Source organism: Gopherus evgoodei, chromosome 3 (genome assembly GCF_007399415.2).
Source record: "Gopherus evgoodei ecotype Sinaloan lineage chromosome 3, rGopEvg1_v1.p, whole genome shotgun sequence".
Taxonomy (NCBI): Eukaryota; Metazoa; Chordata; order Testudines; family Testudinidae; genus Gopherus; species Gopherus evgoodei.
Window position 1 is genome coordinate 125,797,533 of NC_044324.1, and position 23,413 is coordinate 125,820,945.

Consider the following 23,413-nt stretch of genomic DNA (forward strand, 5'->3'; position numbering starts at 1 on the left):
CTGCATGTACAGGGTCTGTTGGGCAACTGATTCTGTTGTCTTCGGCAAGTCATTTGACTGCCTGGTATTTCATTCAGCTCAGCTCCAAATTTAGGTAAGAAGCTGTTAAAACTCACTAAAAACCATACTTGGCGCCTGTAGGGAAAAAACTGAAACAACTTTGTTTCTTTCTGATTACAAACTAACCAAGCATGAAACTTGGGTGACCTCTATACATTACCTCCAGCTCATATATGAGCACAGAAGGCTCTTGTAGCTTTATTCATAATTTGAACTAAACATAGACTATTCCTACCTCCCGTCACAAGAATGTGATTATTACCTCTTTGCATAGCTACCACTTAGATGAGGCAAATGTTGTTGTTCTGAGCATTCAGCTAAAGCTTCTTATGTTTCTGCAGGAAAAGTGTTTTTGTAACTTTTCAATGAAAGGTTGGCTCCAGGGGAGACATTAGTGGATTTTAGTGTCAGTGGTTGGTTACTAATCATTTGTATTTCTGCTTTCCTAGGCTCATCTAAGTTATCCTAGCCATGACTTTGTCATTTTTACTCAATTATAAGGGGGACTGGAGGGAGGCAGAGTGAAATGCAGTTATCTTGATAAATTCAATGAATCAATATAAGTTTATGTAAAGGACAGATCTCCTAATTAAGTGTTTATCAGTTGAGTCCTTAGTTACAGGTGACGTGGCAAATGGGGATGGAAAGGATCTTAGATGAAATATCATATGTTTCTATTTATGCAGTTTGTATTGTCTTCATAACAGAGTATAGAGAGGCATCTGTGAAATAATTCATTTGTAGAGTTGATCAGGAATTCCCCCTGCCCCCCAAAAAGGGTTTTTTGTCTAAACTGAAACTGTTCATGAAATAATATTGAGGTCAACAAAATACCAGACTTGTAATATTTTCAGTTAAAGTAACATATTTTGAGACTATCAAATTTTTATATTGTCAATCCAGAAAGTTTTAGGTTTTTTTAGTTGAAACAACTTTTCATTTCAAAATTTTAGAAAATTTACCCTGAAAGAAGGAAAAAAGTTTGAGATTGAAAGGAAACATTCAAAATTATCTGAACATTTTGATTAAACCAAAACGAATGTTCTGGATTTTTAGTTCGTGAAAACTTAGGTTTGTTTTTTTTTGACTTTCGCTTGATTTAGTATGGGATTTTTTTTCAAAATCCCAAATTCTCATGGGACAGAAACAGTTTTCCACCTAGCTCTAGTCATTTATACTTTATCAGGGTCACTGGTCATCCAATGAATAGGCCTTCTCTATGGACATTTATTGATCTAAGATGTAAATGAAGCAGGTTATCATCCTTTAAATCATCTCATTTCATTGCCACTTCTGAAGAGAGGTGGGTAAAATAGAAAAGACCCTCCTCATTTGTCTTGTACCATGCAGCCAGTACTTAAACGCAAGTGACAAAGCACTCATTTGGGAAGTTTGCAGACCTGAATTTTCAGAAACTACTTCATTATTGAAAAATTGAGAAGAGCTACAAGAATGATTTGAAGGCTGTAAAATATGCTTTGTAATGAGAGACTTTAAGAAGCTCTGTCTATGTAGTTTATCCAAGAGAACTTTAAGAAGTAACTTGATCATGATCTACAAATACCTACATAGAGAAAATATTTCTAATAATAGATGACTTCTTAATCGAGCAGAAAAACGACATGAGATCCAATGGTTGAAAGGTGAAGCTAGACAAATACAGACTAAATGTAAAGTGCACATTTTTAACAGGAAAAATAAATAACTATTTGAACACCTAAGGACATGGTGGATTCTCTATCACCTGAAGCCTTTAAATCAAGCCTGTGTATTTTTCTAGATGAAATACTATAATTCAAACAGAAGAAAGAGGCTTGATGCAGAAATTATTAGGTGAGGTTCTTTGACCTGTGTTATGCAGGAAGTCACTTCTGGCCTTTAATATTTTTTAGTAGTCTTCAATTAAGACAGAGACATGATATAAGTCTCATGACTAGAATACTGGTATAAAGGAGCACAGCTTGTTCAGAAAGGACAGGCTAGATTAAATGAAAGAAGGTGTTGCATTATACATCAAGAATATATAGACTTGTTCTGAGGTCCAGAAGGTGGTGAGAGGGAGACCAGTTGAAAATCTCTGATTAAAGATAAAAGAGGTAAAAAATAGGAGTCACATCATGGTAGAGGACTTCTATAGACTACTAAATCTGAAAGACAATGAGGCATTTCTTGAACAAACAGAAATATCCAAAATGTAAGACCTGGTAGTAATGGGAAATTTATCTACCCAGATATGTTTAAAATTATGGAAAAACACAATTTCCAATAAATTCTTGGAATGTACTGGGGACAACTTTTTGTTTCATAAAGTGGAGGAAGTAACTAGGAAGAAGGAAGATCCAGGGAACTACAGGCCAGTCAGCCTCACCTCAATTCCTGGAAAAATCATGGAGCAGGTCCTCAAGGAATCAATTCTGAAGCATTTAGAGGAAAGGAAAGTGTTCAGGAACAGTCAGCATGGATTCACCAAGGGCAAGTCATGCCTGACTAACATGATTGCCTTCTATGATGCAATAACTGGCTCTGTGGATGAGGGGAAAGCAGTGGATATGTTATTCCTTGACTTTAGCAAAGCTTTTGATATGGTCTCCCACAGTATTCTTGCCAGCAAGATAAAGAAGTATGTGCTTGATGAATGGACTATAAGGTGGATAGAAAGCTGGCTAGATCATTGGGCTTAACGGGTAGTGATCAATGACTCTATGTCTGGTTTGCAGCCAGTGTCAAGCGGAGTGCCCCAAGTTTGCAGATGACACTAAACTGGGAGAAGTGGCAGACATGCTGGAGGATAGGGATAGGATATGGAGGGACCTAGAGAAACTAGAGGATTGGGCCACAAGAAATCTGATGAGGTTCAACAAGGACAGGTGCAGAGTCCTGCACTTAGGACGGAAGAATCTCATTCACTGCTACAGACTAAGGACTGAAAGGCTAGGTAGCAGTTCTGCAGAAAAGGGCCTAGGGGTTACAGTGGATGAGAAGCTGGATATAAGTCAATAGTGTGCCCTTGTTGCCATGAAGTCTAATGGCATTTAGGGTTGTATGTAGGAGCATTGCCAGCAGATCGAGGGACATGATCATTCCTCTCTATTCGGCATTAGTGAGGCCTCATCTGGAGTACTGTGTCCAGTTTTGGGCCCCATGCTACAAGAAGGATGTGGAAAAATTGAAAAGAGTCCAGCAGAGGACAACAAAAATGATTGGGGGCTGGAGCACATGACTTATGAGGAGAGGCTGAGGGAACTGGAATTGTTTAGTCTGCAGAAGAGAAGAATGAGGTGGGATTTGATAGCTGCTTTCAACTACCTGAAAGGGGGTTCCAAAGAGGATGGCTGTAGACTGTTCTCAGTGGTAGCAGATGACAGAACAAGGAGTAATGGTCTCAAGTTGAAGTGGGAGAGGTTTAGGTTGGATATTAGGAAAAACTTTTTCACTAGGAGGGAGGTGAAGCACTGGAATGGGTTACCTAAGGAGGTGGTAGAATCTCCTTCCTTAGAGGTTTTTAAGGTCAGGCTTGACAAAGCCCTGGCTGGGACGATTTAGTTGGGGATTGGTACTGCTTTGAGCAGGGGGCTGGACTAGATGATCGCCTGAGGTCCCTTCCAACCCTGATATTCTATGAGGAAAACAGCCATGTTAGGCCTGATTCTGACCAACAGGAAGGAATTGCTAGCAAATCTGAAGATGGAAGGCAGTTTGGGTGAAAGTGATCATGAAATGATAGATAGGAGGAAGGAGCAGAATAAGGACAATAAACATCAAAAAGGCATATTAACAAACTCTGAGAACTGGTAGGTAAGGTGTCATGTGAAGAAAATCTAAGAGAAAAATGAGCTCAAGAGAGCTGGCAGTTTCTCAAAGAGACAAAAGCAAACTATCCCAATTTGAAAGAACAATAAGAAGACTACTAAGAGTCCAATATGGCTCTATTGGGTGCTCTTTACTGACCTGGGGAAAAAAATAGAAACATGAATTGTTAAGGAGGTGCACAAAAGAATAGCACAAGCATGTAGGGACGAAATCAAAAAGGCTGAGGCACAAAGTTAATTACACCTACCAAGGAACATAAAAGGCAACAATATGAAGTTCTTAAATTACATTAGGAGAAAGAGAAAGGCAAAGGGAAGTGTAATCATTCTACTTAGCAAGGAAGGAGAGCTAATAACTGATATAAAGAAGGCAGAGGTGTGGCATGCCTATTTTGCTTCTCTTTTCATTAGGAAGGTTAATTATGGCCGGATACTTAACACAATTAATATTAACAACAAGGCAGAAGGAATGCAAGCCAAAATAGGTTAAAGAATATTTAGATAAGTTAGATGTATTCAAGTCGGCAGCGTCTGATAAAATTCATTTTAGGGTTCTTAAGGAATTAGCAAAAGCAATCTTGGAATCCTTAACAGTTACCTTTTGAGAATTCCTAGAGAATGGGTGAGGTCCCAGAGGACTGGAGAAGGGCAAATATTAGTACCTATTTTTAAAAGGAGAAGAAAGAAGAACCTGGCAATTATAGACAAGTCATCATAATTATGATACCTGGAAAGATACTAGAACAAATGATTAAACAAACAATTAGTAAGTACCTAGAGGATAATGGAGTTATAAGGAATAGCCAGCATGGATTTGTCAAGGACAAATTGTGCCAAACAAGCCCAATTTTCTCTTTTATCAGGGTTACTGGGCTAGTGGATGGGGTCGAGGGAGCAGACATGCAATATCTTAATTTTTAATAAGACTTTTGACACACTTCCACATGACACATTCTCTTAAGCAAACTAGGGAAATGTGGTCTAGATGAAATTACTATAATGTGGGTGCACAACTGGATGAAAGATTGTACTTAAAGAGTAGTTATCAATGCTTGCGGGCAAACTGTGAGGAAGTATGTAGTGGAGTCCTGCTGTGGACATTCCTGGATCTGGATCTAGTTGTCATTTTTATGAATGACTTGGATAATGGTGTAGAATAGTATGCTTATAAAATTTGCAAATGACAGCAAGCTGGGAGGGATTTCAAACACTTTGGAGAAGAAGGTTAGAATTAAAACTAACCTTGATAAATTGGAGACCTGGTCTGAATTCAACAAGTACTTCACTTAGGAAGGAGAAAATCAAATGCACAACTACAAAATGGGGAATCACTGGCTAGACAGTAGTACTACTGAAAAGAATTGGGATTATAGTGGATCACAAATTGAATGAGTCACAAATATGATGCAGTTGCGAAAAACGATCATACCAAACACCAGAATGGATAAAAGGCATGTTATATGTAAGATGCAGGAAATAATTGTCCCATTCTACTTGGCACCGGTGAGGCTTCAACTGGAGTACTATGTCCGATTCTGGGTGCTACACTTTAGGAAAGATTTGAAGACAGTTCAGAGGAGGCCAACAAAAATGATAAATGGTTTAGAAAACCTAACAAATGAGGAAAGGTTAGAAAAACTAAATGTTTAGTCTTGCAGGGCCTGATAAGTCTTCGAATATGTGAAGGGCTGTTATAAAGAGAACAGTGATCAATTGTTCTCAGGATCCACTGAAGATAGGACAAGAAGTAATGGGCTTAGTCTGCAACAAGGAAGATTTAGGTTAGATATTAGGAAAACCTTTCCAACTATAGGGATTGTTAAGATCTGGAAAATACTTCCAACGGAGGTTGAGAAATCCCCATAAATTGGAGGTTTTTAAGAACAGGCTGGACAAAGATGATCTAGGTTTACTTGATTCTTCTTCAGTGCAGGAGACTGGTCTTGATGATCTCTCAATCTCCTTTCCAGCCTGAAATTTCTGATTCTTGCAAAGCAGTTTTAGAGAGCAGATTGCATGCCTGATTACAAAAGAAGTTATGTACTATCTTCTGTTTGACTATGCTTGAGGAAAAATAGAGAGCACTAGTGGATACCTATACATTTTGGTATTCCTTATTGCTAGTTGTACTGTTTGAGCCATATGGTCTGTACCAGGAGTAGGCAACCTATGGCATGCATGCCGAAGGCAGCACTCGAGCTGATTTTCAGTGACACTCACACTGCCCAGGTCCTGGCCACCGGTCTGGGAGGGCTCTGCATTGTAATTTAATTTTAAATGAAGCTTCTTAAATATTTTAAAAACCTTATTTACTTTACATACAACAATAGTTTAGTTATAAATTATAGACTTATGGAAAGAGACCTTCTGAAAACGTTAAAATATATTACTGGCACGCGGAATCTTAAATTACAGTGAATAAATGAAGACTCGGCACACCACTTCTGAAAGGTTGTCAATCCCTGGTCTATACATAAGTCAGGCAGAAACATATGACGTTCATGCATGAATTACTGCTCTAAGGTTTCTCCCACTTTGTACCAGTGCAAATACTCACAGAAATTACAATTTTAGGAGACTAAGAGATTTATGAAGAGCAGTTTGCATTTCAAATGCACAAAATGGTAAATATCACAATCTATTCCTGGAAAGGATATTCCAAGATCCCTATCATCACTTTGTTACTGTCCCTGTAAAATTTTGAACCCTGTGGATGCCTCTTATGCACATCAAGAACTTTAACATGTCACCCTGTGCTCATCCTATACTGCTTCTCCTTGTTCTGAGCACTCTCTTCTCCAGGTATTGGCTCCTTTGCTACCATTGATGTTTACAAGAATAACATGATGACATTATAGCTAAACTGGAGAAATCGTCAGTTTCCCTGTTTTTTTTGTCTTCCTTGTTGTACCCCTTGCCCTCATGGCTTGAGTCAGTATGCTCTAGTCATTCCATGCATGGTACTCAGCAGTATTCATTCTGTAGTACTGTGTTCCACTTGGTAAAAGTTGGTTATTGCTACACTTGCAGGTTGGATGATAATCTAATCTTTAAGTGTAAGAACTTTAAAAAAATAAAAATAAAACTTCATATCTAAGTAAGTTGTTAGCATTCGATACAAATTATTCTACCATCTAATTTTTTGCATGGCCAGAAGATCTGGATACTTGTTAGTATCTCAGTAAGAGAAAAACAAGGAGAGATCATTCAGTTGTGGCAGCAACACCCCAAAAGTCTCACCTATGAAAGATTGCCAACCTCATTAGCAATTACTTAAATTTAAGGCCAGTGTTGGCATAAAAACAAACGAATAGAAACTAGGCATAAACAAGGTTAGGCTTGAAATTAGATGGTTTTCTCCATCAGAGGAGTCAAGTTCTGGAACAGCCTTCCAAAGTAAGTAGTGTGTGCAAAAAACCTAACTTATTATCAAACTGAGCTTGTTAAATTTATGGAGGGGATGGTATGATGAGATTGCTTACAATGGCACATGGCTGATCTGTGACTACTATTAGCTAATATCTCCAAAGGCTGGAGATGGGACACTAGATGGGAAGGGCTCTGAATTATTACATAGAATTGTTTCTTACGTGTCTAGTTGGTGGATTTCACCTGAATGCTCGGGGTCTAATGGATTGCCATGTTTGAGATCAGGAAGGATTTCCACCCCAAGGTCAGACCAGCCGAGTACCTGGCTTCTTTTTCTCCTTTTTCTCCTTCATGGGGCAAGGGTCACTTGCTGGTCTGAACTAGAGTAAAAGGTTGATTCTCTAATTTGAAGTCTTTAAATCAAAATTTGAGGACTTTAGTAACTCAGCCAGAAGATATGGGTAAATTAGAGGGGTGGGTGGGAGAGGTTCTGTGACCTGAAATATGCAGGTCAGACTAGATGATCATGATGGTCCCTTCTGGCCTTAAAATCTGAGTCGGTATGTGTTGAGCAATGGTACTGGAAATAATAATTCCATCTCTTTCTCTTTTTTTAAGCAGTCTCCCCCTCACTTCCCCAGGGGCATTTTGGAATGAGTATTGGCTTTGAGATAATTTACACAATTATATCTGGCAAAGAAGTATAGGTTTACTTGCAATATTTCTTAACAGTTCACCTAGACACAACCTAAGCTTTCATAATGCCTTAATAACAATAATTGCTTCAGAAGGTTCAGAGTATTTCTAATCTAGCTTTTTTTATCCTATAATTTCAAACATACTTTTTTCAAAATCTTTTTCTGTCATTCGGTAATCCTTTCTCTCACATGCAGTTCTTTAGATGTCAGTGGAAATAGTAAAGGCTACTTGTATAAGAGTTGGCAGGACAGGCCCTATATTTTAGTTTCCTTGATAGGTTATTCTTCCTGGATGGGCTGTTTTAGTATAGTAGTGCAAATGGACAATCCCCTGCCTTGCCCCGCCTCTTCCCCACCCCCATTCAGCTGAGGACTACAGAGACGGTCGGGCCTGCACTCATCAGTAAGTAGAGTGACCTGGCCCCAGCCTGCTCCGCTCCCCTGGCTCTCAGCCATGCCTTCGGCAAGTGCTGGGGGGTGGTTCCCCCCCTCACTCCAAGCCTGGGAGCCAGAGGAGCAGAGCAGGCTGGGGCCAGGTCACTCCACTTCCCGCAGGAAGTGGCCAGCCCCCCTTCCTCCCGTCCCCCAGGAAGGCCTGGGGCCAGCCCCCAGCTCCCCGCTGCAGAGGCCTGGGCAGGACCCCACACAGCCCCCCAGTGGAGGCCTGGGGCCGCACACAGCCCACCTGCGACATGGCTGCATAGGGCACCAAAATAGCTAGGTACGGCCCTGTGCACAAGTGTGGGCCAATATGAAATAAAATATTTCAATCAATGACTAATTTGATTATTTTCATATATTTTTAAATAATTTAAACACATTTACAAAGAATACATTTAATTATATAAGGTGGATGAATTATAGAAAAAATGGTCATTTTATTAATTATCAGGACATTTATCAGGTAACTATCACTCAACCAATTCTAGTGTGTACTTCTTTTAAATAAATGTGTACAGATTTTTAACTTCATACTCATGAACAATTTAGCTGGCACAATAGACTGGAGTCATTAATGTCAGTGCGGCTGAATAATCAAAGGGCTTAGCTCTTTTATCAGAGAATTGTGATAATCAGTTGGGTCAAAAAACCTCTTTAAAGAAAGTTTCATGCACTAGTTTGTAATATGCATGAGCCTAATCCTGTGAATGCTAAATGCTTTGTTTCCAGTGGTAGTTGTGAATGATCCATACTTTGTGTTTGGAGAGAGAGAAATTCCCTTGGATCCATATAAGGAAATCACATTGATATGAATGAGGTGGAGGGCATGTGTGTGCATGTCTAAAACACTATATAACAGTTTTTAAATCAATTTTTTTCTTTGTATTTAAATGAAAGGGCTTAAAATATAGCAGAACCTGATTAATCAGTCAGTATAGCTCTTTTTCTCTTCTCAAAGGTTTCATAGTAGAGATGCTATAGAGAGGTATCAAGTGAAGATTTTGCTTTCAAAATGTTCAGTGTTTTTATTAATAGCATTATAAATGAGTTACAGATATCAATTAAATGAGCATAGCACATTTTGTGATCTGTTATCCTTGAGGTTTTTTTAATGTGCTCACTTATTCATGAATTCCTAGAATTCAAATAATTTGCAATAGGTCTATTGGTCAGTAAGGTCAAATAGTGATGGTGAACTGCTTGTATTTCTCCCACAGTAATTGGAATGGCTTAGGAGATGTTTTTTGCAGCCTTTGGATGACTTTCTTATGTCAAATAGCTGAAAGCTCAAAATACAGCCAGAGTTGGATGCTGTAGTGCTTTTTTGCACTCACACAATATATATGTTTCATTTTTTGATTGAACTGCAGCATGAGTTAATGGCAATGTCAAGTTCATCCTGTAGTTTTAGATTTTAAGCCTTTTGCCAATTTGTCCTGATTACAAATACTATTTTAGTGTCATATAGTTAGGAATGTTTTTGTGAATAATAATCCTCAGAATATTCTCAAATATTTAACAAGAAAGCAAACCAGATAATAAAATGACCAATCCATTGCATGCCTTGCTTGGCGATTGTAAGGGTGTTTTACCCCTCAAAGGCATGCAAGCTGTAGGCGTTTTGGGCAGGGATATGCTTGTTTGACTGACCTTGAATCCAGAGGTATGGTAGGAGTGGTTCTTGTACCAGGCGCACACTGCCAGAATAATTAGAAATGCTTCAGATTGAAGGTCTGATAGAACTAGAATAATCTATTAAAACTGCTCAGATTCCTTAAATAAAAAAATTGGTCACTGGCTGACACAATTAGGAGAGCTCATCACACACTGTAATGAGTTGGGCAGAGTGCTCAAAAAGGTTTTAGCTATTTTATTTACTGTTTCTAATTCTTTAAGACCTCCAGGGAGGTGCTTCGGTAGGAACAGCCTTTTAGTGACTTCTTCTTCTTCTAAGAGTTGAACTTCTCTGTGTTCTAAATGCAGGAAAAAAGAATCCAAGCATATGCTTGTAATTAGAAAATAAATGGAACTGGTTTATATCTTTTTCAGTAAAAATAAGGAGGGAAAATGGTTTGACTTGCACTTATTCATAAATGTGGTGTTCTGCTCTTTCTTCCATGTCCCCCTTTCTCAATACCTTGTTTAAATGTTGCTGAGTTTCAAAGTTTGCCAGTACACGTCAGGCTTTTCAGAACCCACAGACCTGCTTTTTGTCTTTCTTTTCTCATGGGAAGTGACCTGGAAGGTAACATTCTCCTATCTAAAATGCTAATCTAGCATTACAAGCAGCAACAGTAAGTTATACTTCTCTGTTCACAGATTTAAGGTCAGAAGGGACATTAGATCATTTCATCTGACCTCTTAAAACACATGCCATAGAATTTCACTCAGTTGTCCCTCTATTGAGTCTAATACATTGTTTTAATCAAACACATCTTCAGAAAGGCATCCAGTCTTGATCTGTGGACTCCAAAAGCTAATAAACTTTTCTTGGTAGTTTGTTCCAATAGTTAATTTACCCTCTGTTAAAAATTGTCTGATTTTTTTTTTGGTCTGGCTTTAACTTCCAGCCATTTGTTCTTGTTTGCCTTTCTCTGCTAGATTACAGAACCTTTTAATATTCATCTCCCAGGAAAGTACTTGTAAATCATCATCAAGTCCCCTCTTGATTATCAAAAACTAAACAGATTGAGTTCCTTGAGGAGGGCATTTTTGCTATCCCTCCAACTTCTCCATCCTTTTGAAAATGTGGACACAAATACTGCATCTAGTTATGTAGTGCTGGTTTTGTCAGTCTCCTATATAGAAGGACAACACCCTCTCTACTCCTTCTCTCCTCTTTTTTCCTCCCCTGTTTATTGCTGTACTCCTTTGCAATCAAGGCCATAGGAGGTGAAGGAATTACTCCTGCTTTCCCAGAGCTAGATCCAGCAAAGTGCTGTGCATGACAGGTATGGGACACCCTCAACTTCCACTGATTACAATGCGAGTTGAGGGTGCCTAGAACCTAGCAGGATTAAACCCCCAGTGGGAGAAATTCTCAATCTCACAGCTGCCAAAGTGTCTCACATCTTCACCTCCCCCTTCCACCCACCACTCATTATTTTCTGTCTGTTTCCTCCTTTTTATCCCTCTAGCTGCAGGTCTTTACAAATTCTTTGAAATTTCACAGATTTCTAGTTATGAATGAGGCTGTACAGTAAGGTAAGGTAAGGTCATCTAGGTAGGAAAGAGCTGAGACAAGAAAGTACATTTTTCCCCAAGTTCCTAAACACAAGTAACTTGCTGACAATGTGAATGAGCATTCCTTAATCTCTTAAACCACTCAGACGTCTGGGTCTCTAGCACTGCGGGGATAACCCAAAGAAATGAAGTATTTCAGTCATGCAAGTGAGAATGGATTGTATGTACCAGTCATGCATTCTGGGCCACAGGGAGGAGAACCTTTTGGCAGTGTATATGGGGCTTTATCAGTTGTTGATTTAGCTGCAGAGCGATAGTGCTGGACCCTGTTGAAATAAGCATTTGAACTGCAAACTTTCAGGGTTGGTAGTAACCTTTTTCTTTTGTGTTGGTGGGGGGGGCGGGGAGGGCCAAGAATGGAATTCCAATGTCTTCATTTCCATTAGCAAAAGATGCCTAACAAGAAGGTTGCAGGTATTACTATCACAGTACCTTAACTCCTGGATTTTCAGCTAGTCCAAGTGCGTTTCATGAACCGCTCACACTGGTGTTTCACTGTTGCCTGCCTCTTCCTTGTATTTTCTTGTTTAACCTCTTTGATAGTAGTTGCATCAGGGTAGTCTGTTGGAACAGTTGTTGAGATTTTTTTTTCCCAACCAGAAAAGAACCATTGAACAGATCTGACAACACCCTCCCAGGTTTTATAAAATGAAAAACAAAATGCATAATATGTGGTTTACCTCATAGGTATATTTATTCTTCAAACATAAAGACACTTGCATTATCCCAAATGAAAAGCTTGGAATTCTGAAAGTAAAATGTAAGAACACAATAATCAAGTCTCCAGTTTAACTAATAGAGCTGCCAACAATATTGCAACAAAAATGGACAATCTTTTTAAAACTTTTAAATATTTTTTCCATGTTCTGACCCATTATAGAGCTAGGTGGAAATGAAACAATTGAAAGCCATTTTTTCCCCCCAGAATTTCAACATCTCTTTTCTCCTCCCCCTGCCCCCAGGCACACACACGTTCCTACCTGCTGTATTCAGGCATAGCTCTCATGTACCTGCCCTTTGATACTGATATATATTTTACTAATGTTTTCAGAATCTGAGACGTTATGAGCCTCAGACAATCTGAATGTGCTAAAAACAAAGAGCTAGATCCACAAAGAGACTTAAGTGCTTAACTGCCAATTTACACACTTAAGTCCAAATTTGGACCTTCAAAACCTCCTCTCAACTGTTATCTAACCCCAAAGATACCTAAATTCCCTGAGCAACTAAGTTTGTTTGCTTGGACAGGCACAAAGCTGCCTCAGTCTTGATGACTCTGTGTAGCTCTGTGCCTAAACTCCATCCGCATCCTTGAAGTAGGTGTTTTTCCCCACCTGATTTGCCTGTGGGGCCTGATACAATAGGCTTTCTTAAAGCATGCTACAGGATTGGGCCCCACACAAAATAGCCAATAAGGTAACGGTGATGCGAACTAGTCATGAACCAAGACCCCATTGTGCTATGCCCTATACCAATATAGACCAAAAAATAAGTCCCTGCCCCAAGGAAGTTACAATTTAAATACTGAAAGAGAAGTAAGGAATTCTGGATTATGTTCCATTAACTGTGTCTTAGCTTCTTGTTCTGAGCTCACCTTTTGAGCATTGTATTTAGAATTATACATGATGACCAAGTTAGGAAATTTTCTGAAACTTCTCTTAAACATTTTGTGTGTAATTCCAGGTCTTTATTAATTAGGCCTTGCCATATTTCCACTGACCGTGCAGCAGTAGTACTTGTGACAGAAGTGTATAATCTGTAATAATGCTTTGAATACCAAGCTATAACAATTTTATGGACACTGTATGTGACTGGTCAATAAGTGGAAGTTATTTCGTATTGAGTGTCTAATATTTTCCTTCATGAATGCATTCATTTAGCTGAATAAGGGGCTGTGGGAAAAATAAACAGGAAAGAACATAAGAATGGCCATATTGGGTCAGACCAAAGGTCCATCTAGCCCAGGGGTAGGCAACCTATGGCACACGTGCCGAAGGCAGCACGCAAACTGATTTTCAGTGGCACTCACACTGCCGGGGTCCTGGCCACCGGTCCGGGGGGCTCTGCATTTTAATTTAACTTTAAATGAAGCTTCTTAAACATTTTAAAAACCTTATTTACTTTACATACAGCAATAGTTTAGTTATATATTATAGATTTATAGAAAGAGACCTTCTAAAAATGTTAAAATGTATTACTGGCACGTGAAACCTTAAATTAGAGTGAATAAATAAAGACGCGGCACGCCACTGCTGAAAGGTTGCCGACCCCTGATCTAGCCTGTTGTCTGACAGCGGCCAATGCCAGGTGCTTCAGGGGGAATGAACAGAACAGGTAATCATCAAGGGATCCATCCCTTGTTGCCCATTCCCACCTTCTGGCAGACAGAGTTTAGGGACACCATCCCTGCACATCCTGGCTAATAGCCATTGTTGGACCTATCGTCCATGAATTTATCTAGTTCTTTTTCAAATCCTGTTATGGTTTTGGCCTTCACAACATCCTCTGGCAAAGAATTCCACAGTCTAACTAAGCATTATGTGAAGTAAAATGACAGTGGCTACAGACGAGAACATCCCCATCTGCACTTGAATGATGATGCTGGGACCTAACAGATGAAAGGGCAAAGTTGTAGTAGTAGTTGTGTTGGTCCCAGGGTATTAGAAACAGTTTTTTATTTGATCAACTTCTGTTGGTGAAAGAGACAAGCTTTTGTGCTGTCATAGTATAATTCCCAAATCTGAACCTTAGCATTCAAAATATGGGTACTAGCATGAATTTCCCTAAGCTTAATTATCAGCTTAGATTCTGTAGCGCTGCCACCAATCAGGAATTTCGGGGCCTGATACCCCCTGCTCCCCCCAAACCCTTCCCTGGGGACCCCCAAGACCCAGATTCCTTGAGTCTCAAAACAAAGGGGAATAAACCATTTCCCTTCCCCCTCCTTTTCCTCCTCTCAGCTCTTTCCCGCCCTAGGTACACTAGGAGACCACCGTGATTCAACTCCTTGAATCACCTCTTCCCCCTCCCTTCTTCCCCGGAGAGAGATACAGAGATAAACGCAGAGAGCAGGTTTTTCTTCCCTCCTCCCTTTCCTTTCTCCCACCAATTCCCTGGTGAGTGCAGACTCCCTTCGCTGGAGTCTTACAAAAGATAACAAAAAAAATCAATTAGATTATAAAAAGAAGAGGAAAACTTTAATAAAGAAGGAAAAACATAAAAATTGTCTCTGTAATCAAGATGGTAAATATGCAGTTTTTTTTAGCTTATAGACAATAGAAAAAAGCTTTCTCCAGCAGAAACACAATTTGAGCTACTTCTAGCAAGTACACATCTGCAAATGGAAAAAAACAAGTTCAAAGACTATAACCACCTTTGGTATTTACTTATTATTCTGAATAGATAAGAGACTGTAGCAGGGATATTGGCAGAAACCTGGTTGCACCTCTAGTCCCGTCCAGGACCCAGAGAGAACAAAGCCAAACCCAAAAACACACACAAAGGCTTCCCTCCACACGAGATTTGAAAGTATCTTGTCTCCTGATTGGTCCTCTGCTCAGGAGTTCCAGGTCACTGTTTGTTAACCCTTTACAGGTGAAAGAGACATTAACCCTTAGCTATCTGTTTATGACATGTGCTTACACAGTTTTTCTTCTAGTCTAGAAAAGTACTTGGAGTCACAGCTAAATACATGGTGAAATGAATTGTTTAGCGTAAGTAGTTAACACACATTATGAAAGACCATTCAAGGTGCACTGGCCAGTTAACACCTCTGCAGTCAAAGGAGAAAAAAAGGGGGCTAGTGGGTTATTTTGTTGTAATAAGCCATAAATCTAATGTCTTTATTAAGTGCATGATTTTTAGTGTTTAGCAAAATTTAAGCTTCCAGGCTTGTCTTTTGAAGGTGTTGTGTAGATTTCCTTTGAGAATGAGAACGGAGAGGTCAGATATGAAATGATCACCATGAAAAGTTTTCACCAATGTTTGATAAGGTGTGTTTGTGTATCATTTTTTTGTATGAGTTCTTCCGAATGCATAGTGACAGTCTGTCCCACCAACAGCTATGTGGATGAAACCATTTAGTACACTGACTGAGATAATCACATTTTTGATAGGCATGTGTAGGACCCATGGATCTTGAAAGGTGTGTTGTGGGAGGTATTGATACCCCTAGCAGTGGAGATATGTCTGCAGGTTTTGCATCTGTTGTTCTGGCAAGGTCTGGTGCTGCTTTGAGTTGATGTGTCCAGCTTGCTTCTGATGAGCTTGGTGAAGTTGCGGGAGGGAGGCATTTGAAGGCCAGAAAAGGGGATTCAAATAGGATTTATTTCAGGGTGTGGTTCCCATCGAGTGCGGGTTGTAACTGTTTAATGATACCCCACCCTGAAGCCCCTCCAGGGTTGTAGGTGACACTAGCTGTGTGATGCTGGAGGTTCCCCCCCCCCCCCCCCGTATTGAAGCAGGTTCTCTCTATGTATTTGGACGGCCCTTTCTATGATAGAATCTATTTCTCTGGTGGAGTGTTGTAGTTTGTATGTTTTTTGGTTTGTTTGAAGGCAGTTTTAAGTGTGTTTATAAAGTGTGTATCCCAGACTTTCTCCTTGGAGTATATTCTGTGGTATCTGAGTGCCTGGCTATAGATAACCAATTTCTTGGCGTACTTGGGATAGTTACTGGAACTGTGAAGGTAAGTGTGGTGACCTGTGGGTTTCTTGTATATAATTGTCTGTAAGATTCCATTGCTGAAGTTGATTGTGGTGTCCAGGAAGTTGATGCTGTTGTGGGAGTGGCTCTCAGAGAGTTGATGGATGGGAGGTGGTTGTTGAAAGTTGTAGTGGAAATCTGTGAAGGAGTTTAAGTCATCTGTCCAGAGGATGAAAATAGCATCAATGTATATAATTGGTTTCATGGTGCATTTGTCCAGAAATTCTTCTTCAAGGTAGTCCATAAAGAGATTGGCATATTGGGAAGCCATCCTAGTGCCCATGGCTATTTCTATGGTCTAGACAAAGTATTTGTTGTTGAATGTAAAATTGTTATGAGCAAGGATGAAATGGATGAGTTTGGAATTGATATCTGAATGTAGTCCATTGTCTTGTAAATATTTGAGGCAGGCAGCAATGCTGTCATTGTGAGAGATGTTGGATGCCACCTCCCTATACACCATGGTGCCAAGGATGGTGTTCTGAAGGAGATTGTTAATGTTGCTGAGTTTCTGGAGGAAGCAGATTGTATTCTGCCGGCAGCTGAGTCTTTTGTGTGGTGAGTGACTTGAGCATGGTTTCTATGAATTCTCATATTCCTTCAAAAAGAGTGCCATGGCTGGATATAATGGATCTGCCTGGCTTCTCTTGTTTTGTGTTCCTTGGGACTCATGTAGATGGTTTCTGGAATGAGATAACAGATGAAGTTGTAGACTTTCTCTTGGAGTTGTTTGGGGAAGGATTTGTTGATATCCTTAAATTCCTGGGTGAACTGTGGTGCTGTGTCTTCTCTGAGTTCTTTATAGTAGGTATCAGAGTTGTTTGTTGGCCTTCTTAATATAGTTATCATGGTTGAGGACTATGATGGAACCCCTGTTGTCTTTGATCATTATCTGGTGGTTGGTTTTTAGGGCCTATATGGCTGTTCTCTCAGCAGTGGAGAGATTGTGGTGGACATGATGTTTAAAGATCTCAGTCAATTTTTTTGTTTTGTTTTTTTGTGAAGCAATCAATATAATAATAAAGAGTGTGGTCTCACCTGCTGTGCAGTGTCCAGTTAGATGATTCTTTTTTCTTATGACTGTTGGTGTGGGTGTGGTAGTTATAGGTGGTGGTGTCATTGTTGTGAAAGAATTATTTGAGGTGGAGTTGGCAAAATAATGTTTTAGTTCTCCACATGTTGGTATGATATCAGATTCTGTGGAGGGGCAGAAATTTGGTCCCTTCAGAGTACAGGTAATTCAGCTCTGGTTAGAGGTAGTCTTGATAAATTGATGATGTTTGGGTGCTGTGTATGGCCCATGTGGAGGGTCCTGAACAGTTAGTGTCTTTATTCCTACAAAGGAGTGTGAGTTGTCAGGAGCATGTGTGTGTGTGTGTGTGTGTGAGAGAGAGAGAGAGAGAGAGAGAGAGAGAGAGAGAGATTGAAAAAGTCTAAAGAAAATGGTCCTTGCTGGATCCATGGAATGATAAACCATCGAAAAAGCTAGAGATATGCATGGTCTGTTTTGTTCAGATATGTTGTTTTTCTGAAATGCTTTTATTTTAAATGATACTTTTGGTTTAAGGAAGCTGTTTGGTCATTGATGACCATGATCATTTCCCCCAGAGGGAACACAACAGTAGGGCCTGAGCTTAAGTCAGACCTGCTGAGGTAACTGAAGTTAGTACTAGAGGACTGCAGCCAGGACCAGTTTGAGAATTGTGTGATTCCATCCTGAGACAAGTGATGATAGCTAGAAACTTGTGACCCAGAGGGTCAAAGGTGCAATTAGCCTGGTAACTGTGATAGTGCCATTGCTCTATAATCTTCCAAATCTTTCTCAAACATCTTTCAGTAGCTTTTGCAAACTTAGTTTTTCTCTGTGGAGTCCCTTTAATTTGATCAAACCCTCTTTATGCTCAGTGAAAATGTGAGTATTTTTAGGGTAGTTGATCTTAGTGCAGAGACACAGATGTCATTGGGATTCAAGAGCATCAATTCTCTTTCAGTCAAACAACTTTGAGACTGATGGTAGTTATAGAAGAATTTATGAACTTCCGCACCATGTTTTGTGACTGTGTATGTTACAAAACTTTCTCAATAAGGTTTGAATACTATGTTCAACATGCATATGTAAAAATTTTAGGATGTTTGCACTTAAGAAGTTCTTTCACTTTTCATTTTTATATCCTTTGTCTCCCCAAATGGCAAATGCCTTCTCATGTTTTTCTCTGAATTCTTGGATTGCATCGTCAGCAACTCAAAACAAAATATTCTGCAATTCTATTCTATGATAGAATCAATAATTTATGCAGGAATATGTTTTCTCCCAGTATGGATGGATGCATTATCAATTCATTTCTCAGTTTCAGCTAAGCATTGTGCTGAAATATCAATAGTGTTGGGTTTTTTTTTCTTCCTTTAAAATTTCCTCTGATTCCTCACTTGCAGCATCTACCAGTGGACCTGAATATTTAAATTACTTATAGGCTGGAGTGCTTCGCTTCCTTGATTTAGCATTTTGTGCTACTTTGATGGAATTTTAAGGTTACAACTTTCTTATCAAGTTCAAGTCATTGCCTTTTGATCTTTGCTGGTTTTTGGGGTAGGTGAGATTTCGAAAACGAAGATTTCTTCTGAATGAAGATGCTGCTGAAAGGCCTGAAGCAGGGACATAAATTAACCATTATGCCAATGTTTCAGTTATGATAACTATGAAATGCCTCACTCACAGGATTGTTACATTCATCAGTGTTCTATCCTTTCACTTCAGTGTACAGTGTTTCATTTAGTGATACACTTGATCTTGAGAAATCCAGAGAAACTAATTGCTGTGCTTTGAACGCAAATCCTTTCTATCTTGCCACAAAGTATACATTTTACTTTCATAGAACCATCTCTTCTATTAGTTTATGCAGTCACTTGATTTCTACCACTTCTTAAGGCAGGGGTCAGCAACCTACAGCACATGTGCCAATGGTGGCATGCGAGCCAATTTTTAATGGCACACCAAGGTCCCAGCCGCCGGCCCCGCTCAGCCCGCTGCTGGCCTGGGTGAAGGGAACCCCAGAGTGATAGCAGGCTGAGCAGAGCTGGCAGCTGTGACCCTGGCTGGCAGGAGCCAGTGGCCAGAACCCCAGACTGGCAGTGGGCTGATCGGGGCCCTGCCCTGCTTAGCCCGCTGCTGGACCAGGGTCCCGGCCACCGGTCCCGCTCAGCCCACTGCTGGCCTGGATGGATGGAACCCTGGGCCAGCAGCAGGCTGAGCAGGGCCAGCGGCTGGAACCCCGGCTGGCAGGAGCTGGCGGACGGAATTCCAGACTCGCAGCAGGCTGAGCCGCTCAGCCTGTTGCTACTCTGGGGTCCCTGCTGCCAGCCCCGCTCAGCCGGGGTCCTGGCCACCAGGATCCCGGCTGGCAAGGGGCCAGCAGCTGGAACCTAGAAGTGAAAGTATGGCAGATCGTGCACGCTCGAAGCCGGCCGATGCTGGGGTGCTCCGCTACGGCTAGAGGCACAGCCCGTGGTGTGCTCCCAGCTTGGGTCCTGCTGGCTGCTGGAACTCTCTGGCAGGCTGGCGCTGGCGGCCCTGTGCACCAGACTAAACAGCAGGCAGCCAGGCAAGTTAAAGGGGCCAGCAGGAGGCACGGTGGAGGTGTCTGTGTCCCAGCCTGTCCTATTGCCCCCCTCTCGCCACTGTGGCTGGATACCAGGGCACTGCAGGCACATGCTGTCCCTGCGGCATGCACAGCTACGGCCCCTCGGAGGGAAGAGAGTGGCAGGCCAGGGGGTCTTCTGCTGCTGCCCCCCATTTGCCTGCAGTTGCAGTGCCCCCACACAGCTGGCCCAGAGCTCCCTTGGCAGGAACGGGAACAGTGTGAGGCAGGGACCCATCCACCATCCAGGTAACCCAGCTGCAACCGAGACTGTCCCAGGCCAGCCCCAAGCCCTGGCCTTCCCAGGACTTCCCTTACACACACATACCAACCCTCTGCCCTGAGCCCCTCATGCCACCCAACCCTGTCTCCTGCACCCCCATGCTCCCAGCCCTGACTCCTGCCTCATCCACATCCTCACCCCCTGCCCTGACCCCGCCACACCCCAACCCTCAGCCCTGAGTGCTCCCCCCCACACCCACACATCCCAAGCCCCTGAGCTCCTCCCCCCGAGGGGGGTTGCAATATGACAGTACCTGTAAGAAATTTAAGTTACTTTCACCCCTGCTGGAACTCCAGACCAGCAGCAGACTAAGCGGAGCCAGCGGTGGGCTGAGCAGCTCATCCCGCTGCTGGTCCGGGGTTTTGGCCACCAGCCCCACTCAGCCCACTGCCAGCCTGGGGTACTGGCAGCCAACCCAGGTCTCTGCTTCTGGCCTCAACCCAGCGCTCTTCAGTCACCCCCTGCTGTAGCCCCCATTGGAAAACTCAGCAAGGAAAAGTGAGGGCAAGGATCACGCTAAACTGGTAAGATCTGCATTTAAATTTTATTTTAAATGAAGCTTCTTAAATATTTTAAAAGCCTTATTTGCTTTAAATACAACAATAGTTTATTTATATAATATAGATTTATAGAGAGAGATCTTCTAAAAACATTAAAATGTATTACTGGCAGGTGAAACCTTAAATGACAGTGAACTTGGCACACCACTTCTGAAAGGTTGCCTACCCCTGTTTTAAGGCATCTTACATAAAACCATACTTCTGTTTGCTAGTTACTAAGCCCTATATTAACCACTTACACTACTGATCATCTTTCATGCTGCAGTTAGAATGAGGAAACCTAATGAATCTAACAATGGCAAAGACTGAAAAGTAAGGTGAGCCAGTCAACTTTAAAAAGAGCCACATTTTTAAGCACCTGTCATAAACAGATTGTTAAGGGTTAATGCCTCTTTTACCTGTAAAGGGTTAAAAAGTTCACCTGGCCTAGCTAACACCTGACCAGGGGAACCAATGGGGGAACAAGATGTTTCAAAAGGAAGGAGGGAAGTTTTTCCTTTGTTTAGAGTTTCAGTTTCAGCCGGAGTGAAAAAGATCAAGGAACCAGCCTCCTATCAGAGTAGTAAGTTTTAGAAAGGAATAAATAGGTTTATGTTTATTTCTTGGTAACCTGTCTTATGCAATTAGAGGTAGAATCAAATTGGGTATTCGGGTATTTTTTTGTGTAACTAAATTTGTGCCCAGGGGAACATCCTCTGGGTTTTGAATCTGTTGTGTGTGAGAGTAGCTGATATGCTAATCTTTCCCAGAGGCCACTTCCCTCAGATCCCACTGAGGAATACACTAAGAAACTACAACATCTACTCAGGACACTCCCTACACTAACACTAACACTCCCTACACTAACACCAGAAGAAATCAACATACCCCTAGAGCCCCGACCAGGGTTATTCTATCTACTACCCAAGATCCACAAACCTGGAAATCCTGGACGCCCCATCATCTCGGGCATTGGTACTCTCACTGAAGGACTGTCTGGCTATATGGACACTCTACTCAGACCCTATGCCACCAGCACTCCCAGCTATCTCCGTGACACCACTGATTTCCTGAGGAAACTACAATGCATTGGTCACCTCCCAGAAAACACCATCCTAGCCACCATGGATGTAGACGCTCTCTACACAAACATCCCACACACAGATGGAATACAAGCTGTCAGGAACACTATCCCTGATGATGCTACAGCACAACTGGCTGCTGAGCTCTGTGCCTTTATACTTACACACAACTATTTCAAATTTGATGACAATATATATCTCCAGATCAGTGGCATCGCTATGGGCACCTGCATGACCCCACAATATTCCAATATCTTTATGGCTGACCTGGAACAACGCTTCCTCAGCTCTCATCCACTCACGCCCCTTCTCTACCTATGCTACATTGATGACATCTTCATCATCTGGACCCATGGGAAGGAGACTCTGGAAAAATTCCACCACGATTTCAACAGCTTCCACCCCACCATCAACCTCAGCCTGGACCAATCTACATGGGAGGTCCACTTTCTTGACACCACGGTGCAAATAAGTGATGGTCACTTTAACACCACCCTATATCGAAAACCTACTGACCGCTATGCCTACCTTCATGCCTCCAGCTTCCATCCCGGACACATCACACGATCCATTGTCTACAGCCAAGCACTGAGGTACAACCGCATCTGCTCTAACCCCTCAGACAGAGACCAACACCTACAAAATCTCCACCAAGGATTCTCCAAACTACAATACCCGCACGAGGAAATAAGGAAACAGATCAACAGAGCCAGATGTGCACCCAGAAGCCTCCTACTGCAAGACAAACCCAAGAAAGAAACCAACAGGACTCCACTGGCCATCACATACAGCCCCCAGCTAAAACCTCTCCAACGCATCATCAAGGATCTACAACCCATCCTGGACAATGATCCCACACTTTCACAGGCCTTGGGTGGCAGGCCAGTCCTCGCCCACAGACAACCTGCCAACCTGAAACATATTCTCACCGGTAACTGCACACCGCACCATAATAACTCTAGCTCAGGAACCAATCCATGCAACAAACCTCGATGTCAACTCTGCCCACATATCTACACCAGCGACACCATCACAGGACCTAACCAGATCAGCCACATCATCACTGGTTCATTCACCTGCACATCCACCAATGTAATATACGCCATCATATGCCAGCAATGCCCCTCTGCTATGTACATCGGCCAAACTGGACAGTCTCTACGGAAAAGGATAAATGGACACAAATCAGACATTAGGAATGGCAATATACAAAAACCTGTAGGAGAGCACTTCAACCTCCCTGGCCACACTATAGCAGACCTTAAGGTGGCCATCCTGCAGCAAAAAAACTTCAGGACCAGACTTCAAAGAGAAACTGCTGAGCTTCAGTTCATCTGCAAATTTGACACCATCAGCTCAGGATTGAACAAAGACTGTGAATGGCTTGCCAACTACAGAACCAGTTTCTCCTCTCTTGGTTTTCACACCTCAACTGCTAGAACAGGGCCTCATCCTCCCTGATTGAACTGACCTCGTTATCTCTAGCTTGCTTGCTAGCATATATATACCTGCCCCTGGAAATTTCCACTACATGCATCTGAGGAAGTGGG

General features: G+C 41.6%; 1 protein-coding gene across 1 annotated transcript in view; it reads left to right on the forward strand.

The window, feature by feature from the left end:
• The window catches only part of ESR1 (estrogen receptor 1), a 177,119-nt gene that overhangs the window by 33,818 nt on the left and 119,888 nt on the right, over positions 1 to 23,413 (forward strand). The window lies entirely within an intron of this gene.